Source organism: Homarus americanus, unplaced genomic scaffold (assembly GCF_018991925.1).
Source record: "Homarus americanus isolate GMGI-L3 unplaced genomic scaffold, GMGI_Hamer_2.0 scaffold27231, whole genome shotgun sequence".
Taxonomy (NCBI): domain Eukaryota; kingdom Metazoa; phylum Arthropoda; class Malacostraca; order Decapoda; family Nephropidae; genus Homarus; species Homarus americanus.
This window is the reverse complement of record NW_024718545.1, coordinates 1,084,763-1,112,314: the sequence shown is the minus strand read 5'-3', so window position 1 is coordinate 1,112,314 and position 27,552 is coordinate 1,084,763. Positions and strand designations below refer to the sequence as shown.

Below are 27,552 nucleotides of genomic sequence, written 5' to 3'. Positions count from 1 at the left end.
GTGCAGTAAGCGGACGGGGGAGGTATTGTGCCACAAGCATATCTGCCACGGCAAATGTACGCTACCGATATTGCCAGCGGCGAAGTTAAGGAAATGTCCCAAAGTTGTTATACAGTCATACTGCGGTAGAGATTAGACGAGAGTAGTGGGTACTTTTGTCCAGTATCACACACACACACTAAATGACAGTCGAAGAATACATACATCACTATACACCATAATGAAATAAGTTAGATGATGAGACTTAAAGAGAAATATGCTCGTTGTCCCTGTACACCCTTGAGCTGACCCCATACAATCATTCCCATCGACTTACAACCAAAATATAACATTCAGTCAGCCATAAAAAATACGAAGCAGTGGGAGCAGCAGAGAGCGAATGAGAACAAGAATCAGCTTAATGTGACTCCATTCGTATTCCTGTCATCACCACTGCGTCATTCGGCTGGTGAGAGTTGGTTGGGGGATTTAGTACACGGCGTCGCGTTCACTTGGATAGATATATCTGTTCCTCTTCTCTGTGATAATGACCAATCATTTATTTGTTGTAGTCTAGAATTGTATGTTAGTCAAGGTGTATAATGTGTTAAGTGCAGGTGAAAATTAGTGAGGAGATCTCTGAAGGAGTTTGTTATGTGGAGTGAAAATTATAGGCACCACTATTGTTCTGGTCACCACAACACCTTCTCTTCAACATGTATCATCATTATACTGTTGGTGAGTAGTAATTACCATGAAAGGATGTTAACACGTGTATACTAACAGAACATACACTGTAGAGGGTTGTTGTATGTATTGTATATCTATCTGTATATATATATATTGCATCACCTCCCACTAGCCACCAGCTCCTCCATGCATTCCTGTCTGCGCACACCCATGACACTCTCTCCCATACTAACACCTACCTAGCGTGTACTCCCTCAACCTGTTTTCGATCTCTCTCTCTTCTCTTCCCTTTCCACTCCTTTATATACGGTCTCCTGGCATCCTAGTTTCCACCATTCTCTCCACAAGTCCACGCCATTAAAGAATTTCTCTATCCTTCATTCTTTAACAAAATACATGTCCCTCTATTTCACATCTTCTCAACTGTACACTCCCTTCAAAAACTATCGTAATGATTTGGTGTGAGACAATATGACACAACGAGCGAAGGATTTTGACAACCTTATCAAGACAATAGGAGTCACAGTGTTCATTCTGAAATTCATCGGTCCCCTCCGTGAAGATACTTTTTTGGGAGTGTGTGTTTCTCAGTTATTTTGTCCATCTTTCTCACTCTAAAATCTCAACCAAATCTCAACTAAGTCTCAACCAATTCTCAACTAAGTCTCAACCAAGTCATCAAATGTTTTTTTCTCTGTCAGTCTATTGAAGTATTACACTCCCATGTCTCAGTCTTTCGCATCAGGAGATAGTTCTCATTTCTCCACACATTACAAACTTATATTCCTACCCATCATCATCATCATCATCATCATCATCATCATCAGATCACAGGCATGAATCACTATACCCTACATCACACATTCACTAGTTCTTACCTTAAATATCAACATCTCAATAATATTAGTGAATTACCATTTAACATCATTCTACGGACCGAACTTTAATGAATTTCTCACAATGTCTTATAAAATGATCTTACCCACGTACACACACACGGACTTCCTCTAACTTCCTGTTCCTTTTGTCCTCTTTTTTACCGCGATGATAGACGTATTTCTTCCTCGTTACGGACCCGTCAGTGGTGGTGGTGTGTCCTTGAACTGGCACCTGCGCCACTCCTTGTGTATCCCCCCTCCATCCCCTCTGGCTGTCCCCAAACTATAATAATTCTCACAGTTCCGGTATATCATAATTGATGAAACACACAAGGATTAAACATGTGTGTGTGTGTGTGTGTGTGTGTGTGTGTGTGTGTGTGTGTGTGAGGGGCCCCGTTAAACAGTAAGAGCACAAACATGATAAAGACTCAGAGTGGAGTTAAGAGAGAACAATAAAACAAACAACTATAATAATGCCTCGTGTGTGTCGTAAGCACTGGACGACACGTGCAATAATAAACAGAATTATCACATTAAATTCAGTCGACATTCTCTCGTGTCTGAAGTTTGAATCTTGTTGATAAAATGTCTTAATGTCGATAATAAACTGAGAGTCCCTGGGCATTAAAACATAACAATTTAGGACACAAAAAAGTAAAGGTTTAAGGGAATTATGTAAAAGGGAAATATTCAGTAATATCTTGTTCCCAATTCTGGGTCAAATTTTGTCATCCATTTCTGACTATATCGTTACTAATTATATATAGTGAGGCGTTTCAATACAACTATCGTTCTGTAGGTTGTTGTAGGAATATGCAGATGTCAAACGTCTAAATTATTTACAATATGATTCTTAACACCATCACCACCACCACTTTTGCTACTACTACCTACCACGATCACTACTACTACTGGCGGCATCAGTGGTGGAGATGGGGATTGTGATGGTGGAAGTGGCAGTAGTAGTAGTAGTAGTTAGTAGTAGTAGTAGTAGTTAGTAGTAGTAGTAGTAGTTAGTAGTAGTAGTAGTAGTAGTGTTGGTAATGATAGAGGTAATGTCGCATCAGACCACACTTGTATGGTCATGTAATAATTATCCCTATAACCAGGATAACAACCTGACCACAAGCCTCGCTACTGATCAACAGACATAACCACCATGACGAATCCACAGCAGGTAAATTCAGCCCACTTTTCTTTATCAATACTGACAAAACTTATGGCCAAGCACTGTAGGTATTATCATTGCGGAATACACGTAAGAAATAATGTTACATATTTGTGTAGTTAAGAGGCTGCTCACCTATGCATCTCTACATATAGGACACGCGAGCAAAACCAATTTCAGCCAAGCTAAGATGATCCTCCAACAGTCTCGATAATTACCGGATATTACTAATTCTGTGAAATTAGCGTGAGCAATTCAATCTCCGGACCTGAGCTATCACATATATTGTTATGTGTAATTACATAATAATCCCGACAGGACAACTTTGTACGATTCTGAGTTATGGTTAATGCTGACGACACCTACGTATATTATTAAAGGGGCCATACCACCGCAAAATAAGGCACCTCAGCTTATTTCACCTAAAGATTAATCACCCTAATGCTAACTAATAAAACCTAACCTCACACACTCTCTCTCTCTCTCTCTCTCTCTCTCTCTCTCTCTCTCTCTCTCTCTCGTTTTCTTCCCTCCTATGGAAACTTTCACCATGACTTGTCCTTATCAGAAGTTGATCAAAGTTAGGGGAAGACAATGTAGGGAAAGTTGCAAGAGAAGTCGACTTGGAGGCAATGAGTAAATAACGAGTGAGTCTGCAACTGGGTCAAGATAAGGGCGTTCTTGCCTGCCCTCCAAGGTCACCATGTTGTGTGATAACCCGTCAAGCAGGTGAGAGAGAGAGAGAGAGAGAGAGAGAGAGAGAGAGAGAGAGAGAGAGAGAGAGTGTGTGTGTGTGTGTGTTCATACATGCAAACGTACTGATGAGTTTGACTGAGTGCATATAGTATATATATATATATATATATATATATATATATATATATATATATATATATATATATATATATATATATATAGTATATATATATATATTTGGATGTGGGTGCATGATCCAGTGCTTGTGCGTGTGTGTGCCTCTGTATGTCTACACGTGTCTATATGGACTTATATATGTCTGTGTACGGGTAAATGGGTCCTGCTTAATACAATCTTAAAATAAAACAACATCACCATTCAATCTACACACACACACACACACACACACACACACACACACACACACGTACCGGATATTTAAAGAGTGAACCGTGAAAGATAAACAAACACGAATAACACCAGAAGGAACAAATGAAGAATAACAACAATTAAGATAAAAAGGGGAAGGATAAAGATGGAAGGATGAAGAAGGAAGGATGAAGTTGATCCTGGGAAGTGGAGCAGAGGCGAGTGAGGATGACTGGAGAGTGATGATGGTCGAGGTATGAGATATGGGGAGGTGGGGGGAGGGGGGGCAGGGGTTCATAAAAATGGTGGTGGCAAGAGTGAAGGAGGCGGAGGAGGAGAAGGAGGAGGAGGAGGTCTTGGAGGAGGACCTCTCAGCTCAACCCTGCTGGTGGCCGATAATAGTGACATCATCCTGGCATGTGTGTGTGTGTGTGTGTGTATGTGTGTGTGTGTGTGTGTGTGTGTGTGTGTGTGTGTGTGTGTGTAATATAACATACCATAACATAACATAACATAACATAACATCAAGGAACTAATATTCCCTCCCTCTCTCTACCTACCCAACGTCACCTTCAGAATAAACTTGGAAATAAATCTAACACACGCCACTGATATAATCTGGAGGCGACGAGGCAACACTACCAATAAGAGTGATGCTGCCAGCCATTAATCAGGTCGCTGTGATGAAACCCGAGAGAAAAAAAAAACCAAGTAAACAAATTTTCTTTTCATCCGAGTGACGTCATTTACACCAACGATTAATATTAGGCAGGAAATGTTCAAGGGTTATGTTAGTGGTTTAATATCCTCCTTGTTTCCCTATAATCCTCATTGCTCTTGTTTAACTATAATCTATTTGAAGTTTCATGTTGATCTTACTTTGTTTATCTAGTTATACATCTTTGGTATTATAGAGAACTTTAAAACAGTATTGGATGTGCAGTTATCTTCTCGTTACATTATGAGGCATCGTGTCTGGCACTATACTGATCGTTTTCTCTTCCTGAACTGTAAAGGTAAACACCGATTCACAGCTGGGTGGACAGGTGAGACTCAAGGTGTAAACAAACTTTGATTTCTTGTGTGTTACGTATCCTGTGTTTTCTCTTTGGTCCAGTCAATTTTCATGAGTTTTCGTATTCCATCAGTTCTTTGATAAGTTCAAGATGTCATAATCTATTGCTGATAATTGTTACTGATTACATATGACTACCAGCTTAAAGATATATTAGTTATTAAATGGTATTAATACACTATAAGTTCAGGACACACACACACACACACACACACACACACACACACACACACACCTCCTCACCATTAAGACATCCTGTACCTCAAAGAACTTCCTGAACCCAACAGAACCCCAGACATACAGAAGAACCACCAGCTCTCGGGGACCTACACACCACTTCAAATGGTTCTTGTCCATTGTGAAAACTTCCTTTACTGAGAACTTTTCCATCTCGTAGAAAATTTCCAAATCCTCTTAGAACTTCTGTACATTCGTCAATGAGCTCGTAGACCCCTGCATAGAACGCCTTAACCCGCCAGAGAACTTTCAAACTCATGTAAAACTCTCAGCCTCAAGAAGTAGCGAGAGTACACACGCCATAACAGGAAAAAAATATCGTCTTCTTTGGTAATATTCGGAATATTTCTCCCTCCTTGTCTGAGATGAAAACGCCCCCTCACACAACCTTCTCAGCATCTTTCTGAATTGCGTTTCATGTCATTAGAAACGACCTCCATAGCGTGTGTTGGCCTTGACGAGTTTGTTCTTTATATTTGAAGGACTGACGGAGGTGTATGAATGAGGCGCTGCTCGTCTGCTCGGGACTCAAATTACACGACGGCGGAGTTATTTTGAGATTTTAATGGCTATGCAAGGAAGAAAGAGACTAAGTGACAAAAGAGAGAGAGATAAATGTGTGTGGTGAGAGAGTAAGATCAAAAGGTGGAAGTACATAAATTGTATCTGTAAATATCGTGGCTAATTTACATGTTAGAAGAGGCAGCGGTATGGTTAGTGGTAATAGTTTATTAACAGAAATATTGGACCATTTTGCGTTGAATAACCAATCTATAACTTTATTTCAGTTGTTTTATGGAAGATAATGTGGTGAATATAACGTACCAGGTATTGTTGCTTCAATGCTGCCATTAATAACATTTACTGTCGAGTTTTACCCAAACCAACAACCCAATCCATCAGGCACTCTTTTTGTTGCAGCTTCATGAGTTTCAGAAACGGCAAGACACTCACTTCATGAAGATACTTGGAACAGTATAATGTGTATGTGTTGTTTCTCTTAATCATTTTCATCTTTGTCACTCTGAAGTTGACAATCATTACGTTGTTGTTGTTGTTGTAGTTTAGCTGAAATAACACACACCTTGCCATCTTGCTTACTGTGAGTTGTGAATCACTAAGCTGGGTTATAAAGAATGCTCACTCTTCTTTCATCAATACATATTCTCCCTTTGTATTTTCATGACTGTAAACATTTTCAAATATAATAATATTGGTAAAAGTTAACATGTCTTGCTCCTATGGTATTTTTTCACCTGGGTTTTAAGAGAGATTTACGTGATACCATAATACCAGTCACTATGAACTGCTACAAGTCCAACATAGTGTTTCACGTGTACCAAAATGTATAGAAATATATGTTAATGGTGAAAATTTTATGTCAGGGGCGTCACACTTCATCTCTTAAAATGCGAGCGACGTAATGACAAAATTAATAACATGCAGACGAACAACACAGCTCCTCCCAATTCGTGTAATTTGGGAGTGAGTGAGAAGCAAATACAGATGTATCTAATTCAGTGGAGACAGACTTAAGCGCTGCATGTCAAGGGTTGTGTATATATGAAGTTGATTGGGAGAATGAAATTACTGCACAATGGCGACGCGTCAGTCACTGTGGGAAGCAGGAGTGACGAGCATGGTGATGATGGTGATGATGGTGATGGTGATAGTAGTGATGATGGTGGTGATGGTGATGGTGATAGTAGTGATGATGGTGGTGATGGTACTGGTTATGGTGGCAGTGATGATGATAGTGGTGATGGTGATGTTGGTGAGTAGTAATGATGGTGATGACGGTGGGGGATGATGGTGGTGACGGTGGGTGATGGTGATGACGGTGGGTTTAAAATGAAGTGGTTGGTGGTGGACGTTGGTGTGTGGTGACGACGAGAGGACCCAGGAATGCCTGCGGCGTGGAGGTTGGGTAATAACATTTCTGCTGGAGAGAATTGATGTTGACAGTTCTTATACAGCGTTGGCCTGACGCAGAGAGGGACGGTGAAATGTTACAACAATAATAATAATAATAATAATAATAATAATAATATTAATAATAATAATAATAATAATAATAATAATAATAATAATAATAATAATAATAATAATAATAATAATAATAATAATAATGATAATAATAATAATATATTATCAGCTGAATAAGATGTTAGAATCTATCTGCAGAAGAACGCGCCTACTCTACCCACACGCAGCCAACCTTCCCCACTTAGCCACATAGATCAACACATAGGTATTCACTCGGGTTGTGATACGTTTCACTAAAATCCCTTCATATGACCAGAATCTAGACGGATTTTTAAGTTGTAAATAGAGATGTTCAGTGAAAACGAAATATTATGTGTATGAATGTGACGCAGAGAGCAGCACCTCACACAGGTACGTTGGGTCATTTACGAGGCCTTACGATCCAGTTAACTGTGTGTTCTAGGGTAGAGTTGAAGTCATCGCCAGTGTGTCATAGTTCAATTAGAAAAATAAATATGAACAGTCATACCAAACAATAAAAAACTAAAATGGTTTATTGAAAAATTAAAAAAAAAGTCAAGTATATATACTGTACGAGTATATAAAATCCTGCACCTCTGAGGGAAGTGGCGTCTCCCACCAGAAATGACTCCGTCTGCGAACACAGGACGAATGAAATCTATCGCTCCTTCTCAATAGCTTGAGCTGAAAGCTTTCACAACTTCGTAAATTTTGCTTTTTTTCTCAAGTGATTCATTTTATATTGGCAAGGAGACAGAAAAAGAAGAAATATTTCAAAGCTGTAAATATCTGTGAAAAAAAGGCAATTCCAGTAGCTCTAGTACACTACGAGCTCAACATCACTATCAATATTGTCCCGTGAAAATGATTTATAACATTATTAAGTTAATAAAAGTAAACAATTAATTTTTGGACCATAAATTATAATAGTTTGCTGTCATGACTTTATCCCCCCCCACCCCCGCCAGCCCACCACTATTATTCTCCCTCTCTCGTTATTAACACTGCTAATATTTGAAGTCATAATTTGTTAAGTAGTAAACATACTGCAGAAGGTCAAGGGCAGCCTCGTGTGTGTGTCGTCTGTGTCGCTGCCTCACAATACTAAGGCACCGATGAAAGGCTTCAACCTCTGGTAAACAAAAACAAAGAAATCTTAAAGGCTAACTTTCCTCGACTTACAACCACCCGTAAACTTAACGACGTCCTATAAAAGAAGTTTACAATATCAGCACAACAGGAGCCACACCAGGAGCCACACGACCAATATCACCTACAACAGGAGCCACACGACCAATATCACCTACAACAGGGGGCATATGACCACTATCAGCACAACAGGAGCCACACGACCAATATCACCTACAACAGGAGCCATACGACCAATATCAGCACAACAGGAGCCATACCACCAATATCACCTACAACAGGAGCCATACGACCAATATCAGCACAACAGGAGCCATACCACCAATATCACCTACAACAGGAGCCATACGACATGTGGATCGCGTGCTGTAGAAATCTTAACTCATCCACTAAATTCCTATTTAACTCCAAGCTGACCGAGTCCTTTTTAGCTCACTGCATCACAAGGAGGATTCATTAGATCAATTTTATGACCTATTGTTAAGCCCTGATCGCGTTACTGATTGCTGGAGTCGGCAATAAACTGCTGGCCCTGTCATAAAACTTGCCTTTGAACTTTGGCCATCATGAAACAATGACTCACTGGCGAAATCTCTTCAAATATCCGAAGAAAAAGTACAGGTCGTATTTTTGTGACCTTGCGGTGACAGGGAAAGACGCCATTAATCATTACACAACCCAGCAACAGCAGACGTGATCCAACCTCTCTCTCTCTCTCTCTCACTGGAATGGGATCATGAGTGTGTTGTGACTCTGGGCTGAGGTGGTGCGTTAGATGGCACATTAACAACGAGGTTGCAGCATTACACACTCTCTGAAAACGAATGTACATTGTGTTGTATCTGTCCTTTAACGTGACCTTTCTATCAGTTAATGTGAGGACTTTATAAGTTAGGTTAGGTTAGGTTAGGTTCTGTAGGTTAGTTTAGGTCACCTTAGCTCAGGTCAGAACAGGTTAATTAGCCGAACAAATACTAAGGTATATCCCGGTTATCTTAAAGTGAACGTCTTCCTCTATATCCAATAAAGATTTAACTACATTTGTATCCATGCAGTTCATTTAAATCAGAAACTAAATTACTCGCTTGTATTTCCTAGTATAATTAAAAGCACTATGCTGCCTTTATTAATATCAATTACTATTATTTTCATATTGTATAAACGTTGGTCAGTCTACTAACATATACTCATTGTGGGTTTTTATAATCCCATGTGTAATAATTGTTGTTGTTCGGTAAATGAAGTGAGGTATAATATAATTTTCCCTTTATTTCAGTTATTTGTTGTAATTTTTGTATCTTCCACTTTTATTCTTTTGTCTTGCATTTTTCTTTCTTTCAAGTACCCGCAGTTTTTTTCTCTAAGTCATTTTATATTTTCCTTTCTGCTTATTCACGTAGTGTATATTGTATTATTTGTTTTATCACTTATGTCTTTTTCTAATTCCTTTCTATCTTTCCTTTTCCAAATTCATTTTTCATTAATTCACTTTCATCTCTCCTCTTTGTAATTCCTTTAAACTAATCAGATTAACTTATTTTTCTAATTCACTTTGCTCTTTCCTTAATCGATTTTATCTTTTTCTTTTAACCTATTTTTCGTTGTTCTCTCTAAATCACTTTTATTCACTATTTTTTTATATTATTCACTTTCATTTTTATAATTTTTCATCCTAATTCACTGTCTATTTTTTCCTGGTTCACAGTGGATGACCTGCAATGGCCAGTCTGACGTCATTTGTGAGTGTAGTCGTCCACGTTTATTGACTGAGGAATGAGTGGTGGGGAGGAGAGAGGGGGAGCTTAGGAGGGGAGGGAGTGGGAGAAAGGGGGGGGTAAAGTAGTGGGGACAGTAGGGAGGGAAGAGTTGAAGAGAGAGAGAGGGGGAGAAAGTAGGTGGTGGGAGGAGAGAGGGGAAGGGGAGCTTTGAAGGGAGAGGGAGGAACTAAGGAATAGGAAGGGAGTATGGGAGAGGGGTGGGTGGAGTGGGGTGAGAAAGGAGGGATATGTAAAGATGAAAAAGGAAATGAAGAGAGAGGAGAATTAAACAGACGAAAGGAAGAGAGAAAGTAATGGAAGAGACATACGGAAAGGAAATGTAGAGAAGGGAGAGGGTGGGAGGGAGGAGGGAGAGGGGTGAAGAGGTGTGAAGGTTGGAGAAAGATCGAATGGAAGGGAAAGATAAAAGAGAAAATGGGGAAGGAGAGGGGAAAGGGTGGAAGGGAGGGGAGGTTCCTAACCGTCGAGTGAATATCAGTGGGCCTGAAAATTTACTCTCTGTGTCCCTCACAAATCTCTGGTTCTTTATGGAACATTCTTATTAAACTGGTGCTGGGGGTGAGGGGGTGGGGCTAGGTGAGGGGGTGAGGGAAGGAGAGGTAGGATAGGAGGCAGAGAGAGGAGAGTGGACGGGAGAGAGGGAGGGAGGGAGGGTGCAAAAAAAAAGGAGGGGTAGAGAAGGTGAAAAGAGGGGGAGTGAGAGAAAGGGGGTGAGGGATGCGGTGGGGAAGAGGCGCAGGAGGAGCATGTGCATATGAATGAGAGAAAAGGGGAGGGGGTCATTATGATAGAGTGGATGAGAACGAAGACTTAGAGCAATAAAAAAAAGTGAAAATGAGAGAGAGAGAGAGAGAGAGAGAGAGAGAGAGAGAGAGAGAGAGAGAGAGAGAGAGAGAGAGAGAGAGAGAGAGAGAGAGAGAGAGAGAGATACTAACTCACACTATATCATTGTCACACTCCCAAAAACAAAACAGCCACTCAGATAACTTGTCAACAATCCGACCCAATCTCTTTATAAAACCAGCTTCACTCAACTCAAAACCCTAACCTGATCTGACCTACTGACTGCCCCTGGGTGGATTTTAGTATACGTTTACAGAATTCCTGAATTATATCGAAAATAAACTGGAATCGATTTTAATATTGATAATATTATTTACATTATCGTGGGGGGTAATTATCACGTCAAATATTTGCAGTCATCAGTTTGCTTTTTTTAACAATATTTGCTTACTCTTTCTCCCTTTCTCCTCTTTCATATCTACTACCCAATCGTGTATTATATTTCAGCATTCATTAAACTTCACATTGTGTTTTGTTTTCTACGCCATCTTCAAACTCTTCTTAAAACTTGTCTTCCTTATCATTTATTGTTGTTTATACCGGAATAATTATATAAAGGAACTCATATCTCTCACTGTTCGATATTCCTCTAAACAACTGTTCAATTTCCATTATACAAGAACATTAAACCGCTCTTTTCTCACTGCCTGAATGTATAAAGTAAAAAATCTCCATTAAATACGATTCGATCCTAATCCATCTTACTTCACTTACTCCCAGAATGTCCCAGTGCAGTCTTTTCATCTCCCTGCACATATTTGCATACTTCCTTCCTTTATGTCAGGTATTTACATTCCAAGTTATTATTTTTATTTTGTGCTTGTTCAGTCATTGGTTATTTTCTCACGTTATTAATGTTTAAGGCCTTCAACCCCACATCTCAGGGACACACACACACACACACACACACACACACACACACACACACACGCACGCATCCTTGTCATATCAATTACTCATCTCATTGTTATGTTTTTAAATCTAGCGAACTACTTGTAAAAGGCCAACACCACTTTACTCGTTCATATTAAATACAAGATATATATTGAAGATGCGCCTAAATTCGGGTGTTTGTTGTTGTAGGAAGCCTTTGTTTGTATTATAACCGTGTTTGAGTCCTTAGCCGTGTAAAAGAGTTTCTTGTGCTTGTTTTATTATTTGTGAGTTAAGTTATTATTATCACTGTGTTTACAAATATTAGTTTTAAATGACCTGTAATACTGTACTGACATTATCAATTTTAACGCTGTTTATATCATTATCCCAATATATTATTAGTAAGAGTAGTCTTAAACTATGAATTATCATTTCTAAAACAATTTTTATTAATCAAACTAATTATTATTATCAATTACTGTTCTAATATAAGATAGTTTGGCACCATTATTATTAATGATTATTATGGTAAGAAGTCTCAGGCAGACGACATATGCAAATCTACGGACAGACGCTGTCACATTTCCCTCTATATACCACGACCCATTTTCACAACCTCTTCTATCACCAGTGCCTCAGAAATATACCCGACACACATACATGAGTATTATCCCTTATAATACGTATTTACTTTCTGATATTATCCTTAGTTGAGTTAAGCTGTGTAGCGACAGACAGACAGAATGAGAGACAGATAGATGGACAGACAGACCCCATCAAATGTCTGTCTCAGTGTGCGGCGTGAGTGATGAAGAGTCAGCGTGATGGGTGTACATAACTGCCATAGTGATGTTGTAGACGTTAACACAAGTATACACCGTTGTATAGATGATTTAACCACCGCTACACACACACACACACACACACACACACACACGCCATTGGACTCGGGGCAGAACACCGCTGATGATAATCGTAGCTCGAGATAAGAATAAGATTTAAGCATAAGAGATCATAAAAATTCAATTTAAATCGAAAAAATGACTATATCTTTCGAAGCTTTATTACGTTTGTGAGATTTACTTGAAAGAGAAGAAAATAGTTTATGAAGGAGAACTGCTTAAAGAATACTTGCACTGAGGGAAACGAAATAAAAATAATGAAATGATAATGACATCCCCCCCCTTGGAGACTGACACCGTTGGTTGGTGACTGGGGCGCTGAGTTTCACCCTCTGGCATTATACTCTGTTAGGGAAACTCCTACGCCAGGCAAATGAAACATTCCTCCTTCTGAAATTTAGAAATGTAATTTAACCTCCACTGCGTCAGCATCTCGGAACTCAAAGCCTTCTCCTCTTCCCTAAGATTTCGCTGCTTTAGAATAAGTCTGAAAAGCTCAGAGAACCCTTTTGTTTCTCCTGAAGGATTACGCTTGACGATGCTGCTGGCGGGGCGGGAAGGCGCATGACTTACCCGGTATTGTATACACTCGATTACGCGATGAAAGAAAATAAATGAAAACTGATTTTGTCGGGCCCAAAATATACGAAAATTACTCTTGCATCTTCAGTTATCTTTATTGTTTAATGTCTCTCTTCTATCTCTTCCTTCATTATCTCCTCTTCGGCATTTCTCTATATTGCTCCTCATAGTCCTTCTATTGTTTACTTATTTGAATCTTTTCTCTATTATTTCCTCTTTCTCATTTTTCTTAAGCCACAATGTTCTCTTTTACTCTTCATCTCCTTTTATTTATTTTTTCTTCTTACACTTACTTCTTCCTCCTACTCATAATCCTCAGTCCTGCTTTTCTTCCTCCTGTAAATATCAAATTTTTTCCTTACTCTGTTTAGACTTTTCTTCCCCCCTACTTTATTAACCTGGTCTTCTACTTATTCTTCCAACTCATTGTCTTACAAAATCCTCTTTCTCCTTCCAGTAAAAATTCTCCTATTCTATCTTCTCTTCCTACTCCTTGACTTTTACATTCCTCCTGTTCCTTTCTGTTCATACTGCTCCTTGGCTCCTTCCTCCTCCTCTTTCCTCTACACATTCCTCTTCTTTCCTCTACATATTCCTCCTCTTTCCTTTAAATATTCCTCCTCCTCCTATGAATTCCAGTACACACTCCACCTCTCTCTCGTCCTGCAGGTGGGCCAGGCAACACGTAGCCCCACAAGGGGTACTGGGCTTAACATTTACATCTGAGGAATATATCTGTCCAGGACGACTTTCAGGACCCACAGCCTTATGCCCCCTCGTCACACGGCAGGAGCATCGCCTCCCCCCCTACTCTCATCTCCCTCCTCACTCCACCCTACCCCTCTCATCTCCATCCTCACCCCACCCCTCTCATCTCCCTCCCACTCACCCCTCTCCCACCATCCCAACCACCACTATTAGGGCAGTCCGCCGAGATCGTTTGGTGAGATATATGAATTCTTTTACTCTAGCGAGGAGTATATGACGGGCATTTGGAATTCTGCGGTGCACTGTCCCTAAGCGGTGTCTTGTTGCCACTACTCTGCTTTATTTCCCAGGACTACGGTACTGTTAGGTGGGCGTTTAGGGAGGTGATGTTTCACTCAGCCTGGGAGAAAAATACTATGCGGATTTTTTTTTTATTTCTTTTTTTTTTAGGTCATTTACAAAGGTAAGCTCTGTTGATACTGGGGTAAAAATATACTGTTATGATATACTAAGGGATACTCCGTTCATACTGGGAGGAAAATACAGCAAAAAATTACAGGATGGTCGTTTGTAAAATGATACTATGTAAATATTGCTACAAATGCTTTGAAACTTTGCCAGCAGGTTAATCCTATTCAAACTGAGGAAATAAAACTGAGGGTTTAACGTGTGGTCATTCCTAAAGTAATTTCATTTCATACTAGGAGAGAAAATGCTACGAAAATTTGCTGAACGATGTCAGCTGCAGTATCATTCTGTTCATACTGGGAGACGATATGTAACGAAATATGCTGGTGCTGAGTATAATGTTTCTCCTGATAATTTCCTGCATTTCCTGTCGACTGCAGTAATGTGGTCGTGGGTGACGTAGTGTAGTGCCAAGTATAGGGTCGGAAAAACATTGTAACTACTTTTTCTTTTTGACATTCAATTTTGTTTCCCGGATCCTTACAATATCAAATAACTTTATACATTTTCTTCTGTAAAAGTTAGAAAACTTATACAAAATAAATAATATTACAATACCTCAACTGTCTGATGGTCACTCCATTACGTAATGTTTTTCTCTCTCAGGGAAAAGTGCTACCAGGCAGACAGGAAAATGAGTGTTTTTTCTTAATTATTCTTCACACTTTCTGTCTTTTTCTCCGTATATTTTCCTCTTTGGTGTTGGTAAACAGCATATTTAACCCGAGAAAAACGATGACATTATATTCTCAAGTATCAGTATTAGTTTTCATCTTGTTTCACGAGATATATTCCCAACTGTTAAGAGGAACGCACTTCAGCAACTCTTAAGAGAAATCTACGAGCATTACCTTTTAAAATTCAACCATTTTTCATAACATATGCTTAAAAAAACAAAAAACACCAGAACGAAAAAAAAACAGTATAATTAAGTTGTCCTGTGTTGGGGACTGAACAAAAAAGGAAGAAAAAAAAGAGGAAGTTACAAGTGGAAGATCAAAAGATACAGGCCTGCAACTTTCACGTTTCCCCCGACGCCAGTGAGCAGAAAGGTAAAAATATCCCACACGGTCGACCCAGCTGAAGCGACAGCTGACTTTATCTGGCTCAGTTTCAACCCCTGCTCTTGCTCTTAACCGACACGCTGTGACCTGGGTGTCCCTCTGTGACCTGGGTGTCTCTCTGTGCCCTGGGTGTCTCTCTCTGAGCTCTGGGTATCTCTCTGTGCCTGGGTGTCTCTCTCTGAGCCCTGGGTATCTCTCTGTGAGCCCTGGGTATCTCTCTGTGCCCTGGGTGTCTCTCTCTGAGCCCTGGGTGTACCTCTGTGCCCTGGGTGTCCCTCTGAGCCCTGGATGTCCAAAACGAACAAATACATCTTTTATTCACATCTTTTCCAATTAGTTATTTATTACTTATTCATCTTCTCTATGTTTGTGTTGTTTACCACATCAACAGAGAGAGAGAGAGAGAGAGAGAGAGAGAGAGAGAGAGAGAGAGAGAGAGAGAGAGAATAAACGCCCCTAGAACCTTCCTCAACACAACCAAAGAAGAAAATACAAAACAACCAATAAAAATAAAGAAAAACGAAAGGAGAGAAAAGAAGAATGAAGAACAGATAAAGAAAAAATAAGATAAATTAAAGAAATACCTAAAGAACAAAGGGATGATGATGATGGTGATGGTGATGATGATGATGATGATGATGATGATGAGGAGCAGGAGCAAAACAGCCCAAGAAAAGCAAACAATAACTGGAAAATAAGAGTAAAAAGAAAACAAAAAAAGTGTGAGGCAGCGAAGGAAGAAAAACTACGTAAATCAACTCGAACATTATGAGAGTAAAGTCTGTCACGGTAAAGTACGTACACACACACACACACACACACACACACACACACACACACACACACACACACACACACACACACCACAAAGGCAGATGAGAATATTCGAAACTGAAAAATACTGTCTGAGAGACTTTCGTATGCAAGTATGTGTGTAGTGACTAATTATCATACTCTCTAGAGGTGAGGTGCATCTATATAGTGTATTATTTCATTTTGGTCATCTGAAGCTTAACGACCTTTACACTAACCTAACCTAACCTAACTTAACCTAACCTTACTTAACTTAACTTAACCTAACCAAACCTGACCTAACCTAACCTAACCTAATCTAACCACCGCCAGGTAGCATAAGAGCCAGTTACTTTAGATGACAAGCTGGGTGTTTAATCTTCAGGTGATCTCATTATGTGTTGCCATGACAATTTAACATATCAGTAGTAACTAACACACTGTAAAGGAAGGATGGCTGCTATGGTATTATTTGTATAAGAGAAGGTGATCGGGAATTGGCTATAAGTGTATTACTCAGATTATTATAAATATCAAAACATTACCTTAATCATTTCAATCTAATTAAGTATAAACAACATATAGTTACATTAGGGTGTTTGTTATGATAAGTGGACAATTTTTCTGGTACAGTATTCAGTAATAATGGTTCCTGTTCTGTATAGTAGCGTAATGAAATATAAACAATTATTAACCACAGACTGTCCAGAGTGAAGAGTTTATCTCATTGATGTATGGCCGCGGGTAAGTATTGATGATGGTACAGTTCAATAATTATTCCTCGCTGTAAGTTTTTTTGATGACTAGCTTTGAGAGCGGCTTGAATCCACCTAGCTGAAAATGCCGCTACAGTGGTCAAACACCTGATTAAACAAACAACCATCCGTATGAATTATTTCCGGGCGAGGGAATATTTACAATATTACTAATAACAACAAAGTGAGACTTCCATTTGGTGACGCGTTACAGGTTTATGGACGCAAATTTCTACCCATTTTGCGTCACGTGTCTATCTCGTTGCTGTATCGAGGAGTTAACTCTTCTGTGGTAAAAACTAAAGATGTTTACTCGGCCATGAACAAGTAATCAAAGTCGCTGTAGATGGTGGAGTTGATGTTGTTTACGGGAGCTCGTTAGATGTGTTCACTGAGTCATGGACGGTGTTGTTCTCCGCTGTCAAGGGATGGTGAACAATTTTTGTATTTTATTTTTTATTTTTTTGTTATGATAGTCTAAATGTACTGTATGTAACCGGAGTATATTTATTTGTTAAAGAAAATTAACTTCCCGGGAGCCTCTTTTTCCCCCTGGTTTCTTTAGTCGTCGTGTCTTGAACTATTGCTGTTTCCATTCCATATATTTGGTGTTTGAGGAACATTTGTTGGAAGTTCTTTATCAACTGTTGCTTTTTCCTAGTGCCACTCTACACTATACTATGCACTATGGAACTCTATGTTGATACCTAGACGATTTTAAGAGTGGAATTTTTTTATGTGTCAGACTTATGCATAGAGTTTTATTAAATATATCAAGGTCACCTAGCCCTTAGAGAGAGAGAGAGAGAGAGAGAGAGAGAGAGAGAGAGAGAGAGAGAGAAACTATCCGCATTCTAAAAAAGATCACTCTAACATGACGATGGAACTACCTTAATATACAAATTAATGAGAGGGACAGGTCGGGAAGCGGTCACTCCCCAAGGACTCATCATAAGAACTCAAAGAAATATCGTTTACTATATTTAGAGACCCCAGTTATAGGTCAGTTGCCGCCATGTTGCCATTACGAAGGAAGTTGGAACTGATAATAAAGTAAATTACGTGACCCTGACCGTTCAAAACTCGTGAATTTATTCCATTACCATGCAGAGGTGTGGTGTGGTGTGGTGTGGTGTGGTGTGGTGTAGTGTGGTGTGGTGTGGTGTGGTGTGGTGTGGTGTAGCTCTAACTTCAACCAAGCAAAATAGGGAAGGCTATTAGCAGAGTCTAGTGTGTGTCTGTGTGTGTCTGTCTGTCTCTCATGAAGATAACGGTATAAAGTTGTATTCATACCAATGTTACTTTCACTAAATTTCAGACTAAGTGTGTAAATAGACGTAACAACCATATTGGCTTGTTGAATAAAGCTGATTTACGTCTTTCCTTTATTCCAATACTACCAGCAACTAAACTTACTAACATCTGTGGGTCGTAATGGCTGAGACAAGACAACAGCTGAGAAATGTGACAGCGAACATTATGTGAAAAGATCAGTTGCTCAAAACCTTTAGGAGGAAGATTCGTGAGGCTTATACGTGTTCCTCTCAATTTATACTGTAGATGTGTTTTTGTTTTTATATTTCTATCGATATGAAAGAATGAGTATTTTTGTCAGGTGATAAAATATTCAATCAAAGAATCCACCTGAGTGTTTTATTTCACCGCCGCGGGATGAGCTTAAAGTTGTGGTACATTAATTATATTATACACACATAAATATAAAATAAATCGCTCGTGTCTAAAAAAAAAAATGGGTAAAATAGAAAAATAAAGATAATCATGAAATCTTTAAATTCTCTTGCACTCGTGGGTTTGATAATATTCATAACATTAAAGATTTTATGGTTTATATTTTTACTTCCTCTAATTTGTTACACGTGTTCCCACAGCCATTTTTTAAAATCGGTAATTTTTCATACGATATCGATATTTTTTAACTTGATAAATTGCTTTTATCGGATTCACCAGACCAAATCCTTTCTAATATTTGTCAAAACTAACATAATTTCAGACTAATGACATCAGTTCACCAGAGCTTCAGAGACGGAGTGTATGAGCTTAGTTAGAAAGTCCAGATTGTTATTACGAGTGAAGTCTTAGGAGCAGAGGTGTAATTGGTGCGTGATTAAGAGAGCGTCATGATGTCTATCCCCACATTACACGTCTCACGCTTTGACTTCAACGCATATCCGTGAGTCATTAGGCAGAGGAGTCCCATGGCTCTCCTGGACCTTCCCCAGTGTTTCACCTTATAAGATACTTGACTTTATATCAACTATGGAAAAGGTAATTATTTTGATCGTCTCTACTTTTAATGTTTTTTTTTTTCAAGTGCCAATGAATGAGTTGTTGTAAGAAATATGATCTTAAAGAAACAATCAACCATTTTCGAGGATATGATATAAAAAGTTTCGCTTCCTGACCATTTTCTCGGCAGTAACAACAACAGCAAAAGGTTGAGGACTGAACGCCCGATCGTAAAACGTTTCATTGTATACTGATATTGATATTTCAGAAGTCAAGACGAAGTTCACCAGTCACGAACTTTATATTAAATCAAGCCACAATAACTTTCTCGTCTGGGTGTTACTTCATGTTATCACTCATTGTCAAGCCCAAGAGATCCCCGGTTGAGAGATCGTCTTACAACAACTAATCCTAACATAAATAATATCAAATAAAACTTTACCTGATAATCTGGTTCACCTGTAATCGAAACACCTTTAATTATTTTACAGTAACAATTTATCCCTCGATATATTTTTGTTTAATCATGAAAGAAATTGGAGTAACAAGATAGAACAAAAAGCTTCAGTACAACAAATCTGTGTTACGAAGGCGAATGGCAAGCAGTGGCAGGTTATTAAGGCCACCTCTCTTCCCTACGGTTAAGAGGATTAGCTGAGAGTAGGTCACACAGTCGCTATTACGATACATCCCATAAAGTAGCCGACCCTTCCAGGTAAAAGGTATTACTCAAACCTTACTTAAAAAATATCAAGTATTTGTTTGGATACCTGGTAAATAATTAGCCTGAATAACATCTCTCTCTCTCTCTCTCCAAGTGACGTATATTTTTATGGTTGTCGTGCGCCCGTCAGTCCACCCAACAAAAATCGACAGATACACACTAATGGTCAGCTCCACAGTGGACAGGAGGTATACAGTATATATTGATTTTGACCTTTGAATAACACATCACCAAGGTCATTAAATAATACAGCATTTCCTCAACGAAAACCGAGATGGTGGTGGGATACAATTTACTTATGAATAATTTCTCTTCGCAGGACGCACTGCGTTACCTAACAAGACCATTGAAGTAAAACGACATCCTAATAATTGTGTGTTGAAGGTTCAGTGTAATAACCCCAGACTCAGCGGGGTTATCATCACCGTCGTTACTTTGAGAGCTCGATCTTTATGTTAAGTTACAGGAGTGGGGGTGTGATGCGATATTGCCTCTTTTGTTCCATTATAGAAATTTTAGTTAATGAAGAAAATTCCTACTACCCAGCACCTAGCCTAAAAAAACAAAAGAAAATACCTTTGTGAACGCAGCAGCCCGTCACTCTCACTGCTGGAAAAGAAATACGAGTTAACAACGACTTTAAGAGATATAAAAATGATGTTTTGTTCACTGCGGCACCGACGGCCTCAGTCACCTTGACAAACATTGGACAAAATTCTATTTCATTTCGGCCTAAAATAAATATGAAATATTGAAGCACCTGTTGTTTACGCCCGTTATCTACGATTTAAAATGAATTGTCAATTTTAAAACATATTCCTATTATATAAAGACGCCAAAATCTATCGTTCAGATGAAAGAACAATACAAGTTAGCGAGGCTGTCCCTCCCACCACTGGGTGACGTCGACAAGTATGGAACGGTGTTTTGTTTTTATATCTAAGTAAAATGTTTACTGAGAAAACTGAATAAAGAGGAAACATGAACAGTTTCACTATTCCCGGAGATGGTGCGGTAAGGTTTTAAGTGCAGGGAGCAGCAGGCAGCAGGCAGCTGAAATACTAATATACTGACAAAACAGTGAATGCTCTTGTGTGTTGGGAATGTGTCTAGAGGGAACACTGCAGCACACACACACACTAATTCTGGAAAGGTGGACTTGCATATACAATAATGGCAGCAGGACCACGACACTCCTGCAACATATTTTCTAAATATAAATGATGAAATGGAAAATAAGAATAATAAGTGAAATCCACAGTGCACGAAACACCGTGTAACGCTTCAGCTAAACTCATCCATGAACGATGAAAAAGCAAATAGAAAAGTGTATGTAAAAGGTACACGAAACTAAATGCATGGCGAGGCAGTTGTTGTCACCATGAATGGTATAATACCCTGCTGCAACAATAAATAAATATAACTCCTGCACCTGACTAACACTGTATCGTGGACTCCAATCTAGTGAACCCAACACGGTCACACTTCATAAAGATATAAATTGACAGACGCTGTGAGAGGCCCCTTGTTCTCATGCATTTTTGATGGTGTGTGCGTGTGTGCAAAAACATGAAAATAGACCCACCACTGTAATGTATTCTTTCCATACTTCGGGACTCACTTGTGTGTTTTATTTTCCTGTTTTGTGTGTGTTTTTTGAGGTTGCAAGGGGTTGGGGGGTTTGCCAGACTAATACGACTGATGCTTTGTCTCGAAATATTTTGTAACCAGCTTGTGTCTACCACCAGAAGCAGCACACAAAAAAGGTATTAATAAAGAACTTGTTTTTACTCCAGAGAGGCAAGGCGCTGCCGGGTATAATTTGACGATTTTCGTTGTACTGAAGAATAACCATTAATCGTAAACAAAGTAAAACCTGTGAACACTTACTTAGAAAAAGCTTGAGTTTTGATGAGTATATTGTAGTCAATAGATCTATACCTCTTAACATAGTACTGTAATAGCGTTTGTACCTGTCCTATGAAGTGTTCTGGAGTCATCTCACTCTTTGTGATCGCCATGTACTCGTGATCGCCACGCAGGCTCTCAAAATAATATATGTAATATAATTTCAATACGTATCATGAAAATGAGAAAGGCGCCATTGTGAAATTATCAAAAAGCAGAAAAACTAAACATCTTCAGCTGCCTATACATAAGACTTAAGAACATTATCACATTTAAATTACAACACGAGCATAGTTTATTGACACACAAACATACAAGTGTGTGTGTGTGTGTGTGTGTGTGTGTGTGTGTGTGAGCTGTATTTTTCGTGCAGGTGGCCAGACGTAGTTGGCGGACACAACAGGGCCTAGTAATGGCTGGTGATCTACATTCCTGCGTGGCTGGTGACGGCCTGAGTGCCTTCACAGTCGAGGCCGCCGACATGAAACACCCATTATACAGTTGCACAACTTGGCTGCCACTCCGCCAGTGCAAGTTGCAACAGCAGTTAGTCGTGGTACCGAAGCTGCCTACCACCTGGCAGTCTCCATCAAGACGGGAGATGACGAGAAAGAAGAGAGGAAGATTTAGGATTTTTCCCTCGAGTATTATATAATATTTTTATGATTAACTGAGACTATTGTACTCAGTTGGGTGTCTGACAATCGATTCGGGCGTATGAATGTGTCAGTTTATGTATAATAATCCTTACAGTCAAGGATCAAACCCAAGGTAGAAGAATATCAGCGAGGTGTTCGTCTGAGGACAAGTTGGCGCGAGGACACAGTGGATGAAAGTGCACCAACGGGAAAGGACAAAGGGGAAATGAAAAGCCTTGGTCAAGAAGGATATAAAAGAATGTGGAGTGACTGAAGAATGACACATGGCAGGGCACAAACTGAAGGAGGACAAGAACCACAGCACCAAACAAGGATATACACCACGAATGGGAAGAAGTTTTGTCCCCTGGCACGCTGCGCTATGGAGAGAGACACCCATTCACGTTTTATGACTCGACAGCGATAAGTGAAGCAACACAAAGTTTGAACCCTTGCACTTATGGGGTCACACCTCCTCTCCCCGCCACATCACAGCTGTTGTCATTTATACGAGTTTTTGACGGACACAATACGAAAACATTTCTCGAATATCCTAAAACATTCTAGGACAAAACGTTTATCACCTTCTAGTATATGTGCACATTAAAGATAGTTTTTTAACTCTCTCTCTCTCTCTCTCTCTCTCTCTCTCTCTCTCTCTCTTTCTCTCTGTGCGTGCTTGATACAAAATTGGGATTATAGTCCGTTTGTCTTTTTTTTTTATTTAACCAGATAGGGATAACGTTTTTTTTTCTCACTGCAATAAATAACATTATGAAAAATAGTTCAAAAAGGTAATCAAAAAATTTTCATCTAAGATTCTAACATATCGTTCACTAGTCATAACTTAAAAACAATACAGGTAGAAATCAAACAATAAATATGTAAATAAATGTATAGAAGGATGAGTACGAGTATACACAATTAGGAAACACACGTCACGACAGAAGAGAATAATGTGTCCAGTATGTCACTCAAAAGGACATTGATATGATGTAGGGAAATTTTTTTGACGATATGGTCCATATGTCGGCCACCAGCCAGATGAGCCTTTGTCAGTTTAAGCAGTTACCCTTCTAGTGAACCTGATAGGACTAGCACCTGTTTGGACTGGGGCCTAACGGGACAGGGGCCTAATAAAGCTGGGACCAAATAAAAATGAAAAATAAGAGAACTGGGATATAATGGTACTATGCCCTTATATAACCAGAGACTAACAGGACAGAACCCTAATAAGACCAAGCCCCACGTGTCCTGCAGCCAGCGGACGGTCTAAGGCCGCGTGGTGTCCCGGGCCTCCTGGCTCCTGCGCCACGTATTAAAAGTTTACGACTTACATTAGCAGAGTTAAGCTCATCTCGGGTGGTGCTGAACCTGAAAACTTTATTCATTTACGTCTCTTTACCCGATTATATTATATACATATTTATGTTTTACACAGTTCTTGTATAGAGGAAACAATAATACGGTACTAAATCACATTCACAAACACTCAGATGTTACTGAAGTACTAATTCAAGTGTAAACATAAGATTAAAGCCTCTTACGGTACAAAACATCTGCATCATTTCCTAGGATTAGAGAGAAGAGTGTGTAGTACCCTCGTGACTGGAGTGTTTGTTGGGGGGATCAAGTATTAAGTTAGAGGATTAACACACACACAAGGATAAACAGTGTGGAGGAGGAGAGCCGCCAGAACACTGTTTGTATTTCGCGTTACTGAGGAATCGACACAGGGGCGATGTTTGTACAGTACACTACACCCAAAACAAGTTGTTAGGAGAGATGTATATATAATGTTGTTGTTGTTGTTATTATTATTATTATTATTATTGTTACCAGCGTAGAGTTCACGGTTTACCCTTCATCATTAACACTATTTGCCTCCTATTACTCTCTGTTTACCTGTAATATCTCCCTGTTTACCTGTTATCACTTTGTCAGACTGTTTGTAGCTTCACCGTTAATCATTATATCGCTCATTCATTAGTCTCTACACCAACATGTTACCTGATGAAACTAACAACTTGAGGGTTGGTTGTGGCAATTATGAGGGTCAGCTTAATCACCATTAATTCTTTTAGTTTTTGCTTCGTATCAAATAGTTAAGGAACGTCTCCACCAAGAAGCTTTATAAGAATTAAAAGTGATGACGAAAACAATTAATAATCACAGGTCCAATGTGAAAGTTTAAAGGACCAGGTTATTATAGGCAGCTACAATTAAATACATGGAACCTGACACACACACACACACACACACACACACACACACACACACACACACACACACACACACACACACACAATATATAATTTATCAACTGTTTACCCAGAACCTCCGATTTTACCCCCTTAAACAAACATATGAACAAGAGTTTATCTCGAAAGCAAAAAGACTGAGCACATCCTGGCCAGCGCAGCACAGCACCGCTCTCAGGATCCTCTACTCCCCTGAGGACGCCACTTGCATTAGCCCAAACCCTCCTGCAGCCTCACATGCAACGCTTACTTGAGACACACTTGTTCGTAATCTAACTCTCACTTCCAGTACTTGTTGTATTTTAATGTGTTGGTAAAGTTGTGGTGGAACTTATAAAATAAAGATATAATGGATAGCTTCTAGTGTCAACTATTTCATAACACATTAATATATAATTTTGGGCACCTTGGCACCTTATCTATCTGTCTATCTATCTATCTATCTATCCACCTTATTGGGGAGAGAAAAAAGTTTTAAGTGGTGAGAAAATACCCTGAAAGAGGCGTTTGAGAATGCTTAGGTAAAAAGCCTTTGGCAACCTTGTTTATTCTACCCCTCAGTCACACCTTCCTGAACATTGTCATTCCTCAAGCACATCACCTCGAAGTTGAAACTGATTATCACCGTGAGGTAGTAGGCAGTTATCAAGCAGGGAGAAACTACCGCCTGGGAAGATATTGGAAGCATAATGAGTTGTCTAATGGTAGACCCTGCTGTCATATGGCATCACAAAAATTGTGACCAAGTCCCAGGTTGCTGATCTGACTGACTTTCTGCCTCATTAACACACAATTGTAGAGTCTCAACACAACATATATATCGATTCCAACGCTTGATCTGTATTTTTGTTTTCATTTTTGTATTTACTCATGGTTCAATTCCCCCCTCGGCCTCGATGTGACCTGTGCCCGGTTGGACTAATCCCCCGTAAAAAAAAAATGCGTATTACGTGCAATTAGCTGTTATAGAAGACGCAATATATTATCAGACAATGCCATGTGCTAATGTCATTGGATAACATTTCAAAGCTAACTGGTGCGCACCTCAGGTTCATTAGCGTCAAAATCCACATGGTGTGGTTATGGTGGTGATCGTAGGAGTGGATCGATGCAAGATACTATGTTGTCCTTGAGTCGTGAGTTACTATGAGTGTGTCCTCTGAGCCAAACACTCCGGGACTCCATTCTTTGTTTTGTTGTCGCAGTTTATGCATATCTTTTATATCCCGACAACTCGCCATAAACTCTTAAAGCTTCTTGTTAAATCATATCTTAGTTTTAAAATATGTTTGTCGTACACCATCCAGCTGGTCTACATCTACCATACAGTTATAATCTTAAATTTCCTGCTAGCATTTGAGGGTCACCACTCGAGAAGGTTAGTTCCTCTCTCTGTAACGAGCTATACAAGTCGATACGAATATATGGAAAGTTTCGACTCGGTCTAAGATATTTTACGCAAAACTACAAGGTTCCCAAAAGAGGTATGGCTGACGAAAATATACTTTATAATAAGAATATATCTTTTTTTTTATAAAGGTCGAAGGACGATACACTAAATTTACTATAAAAGCTTTTGAGGGTCTGGAATTCCTCGTTCTGGCAATACTCAAAATTCAGCGCTTCCACTTAACACACATTCCCCTGGACAGCAGCGGCCGCACCTAAGACCTAAAGAACACAGCCCAGCACTCAGGCTGTTATGAGTGTGGTAAGTCACGAGCTACTGGCAGCGTAAACTGACAAAAAGAAAATCTGTCGGAATATTTTATCTCAAATAATAAATGAAGAACACGCTATAGGAGTGTTAGATGTGAATGATGTAATGATGAAAATTTACAATCTGTAGAGCAAAACCGCGGACTATAAACCACGTTGACATAAAACTTTATTTACAAAATTTAAAACACAGAGATTCATCATATTTTAAAGGCACAGACACTAGCGGGTTCACACTGCGATATATACTCTACGTTCCTTGTGTCGTCTTCCAGGACAGTGTTGTAACTACAGGTGTTCATCAGTAGTGACCAACGTTTGAACTTTCAGAGATGTGATACTCTTTAGTAGAACCACAGGTTGTCTCCTCATATTAATTTCCACATAGGGCATAACACTGGTCGGCAGAAACTGAGTAAAGTAAAAATATGACGCGTAAATTTATGTTTTGTACGTTAAAACAAATGTGTGTGTGTGTGTGTGTGTGTGTGTGTGTGTGTGTGTGTGTGTGTGTGTGTGTGTGTGTGTCCTCATTGCCTCAGCTGACGGGTGCTACATAATCCCGAAGGTCACTCAGTCTAATACAACTCTCTCGTCACAAATGAACATGGTGCGCCTCCTCATAAAAGCCAAATTAATTTACACGTAACAGAATAATGTTCACGCTTCAACTTGTGACGTGAAGGTTTAATAACGCCATCACATCTTTAATAAGGCTAGGTTCATACGTGTCACAAAATGTAATAGTTAAGGTCACACTTGTAAAATGACAAGTTATGTGGTACGCTGTGACATAATGGCGCAAATATCGAGCCGTCACATAAGCAGCTGCCTTACCGTCACTCAATACACTAGTGGCGCGTCACAGCAGCCATTTACACGTCAAGCTCACAGTTACATTGCCCACTGTTCTTCGCCCAGATGTAAATAATTATACATATTAACTGGATTCACCAGTCAAACTATTTACCTAATGACGAGACAGCCATGTTACTGACAGCGCCTCACAAATTATTCAGTGCTCGTAATGATGCAG

General features: G+C 39.4%; 1 protein-coding gene across 2 annotated transcripts in view; it reads left to right on the top strand.

The window, feature by feature from the left end:
- The first annotated feature begins 490 nt into the window (after positions 1 to 490).
- Positions 491 to 27,552, top strand: part of LOC121859703 (BTB/POZ domain-containing protein 1-like) — a 69,703-nt gene continuing 42,641 nt past the window's right edge. The window contains exons 1-2 of one of the 2 annotated variants that reach the window (XM_042356627.1): positions 491 to 717; positions 9,957 to 9,990. The gene's annotated coding sequence lies outside the window, so the exon portion shown is untranslated. The remainder of the gene's footprint in view (positions 718 to 9,956; positions 9,991 to 27,552) is intronic. The other variant, XM_042356626.1, reaches the window with a different exon arrangement.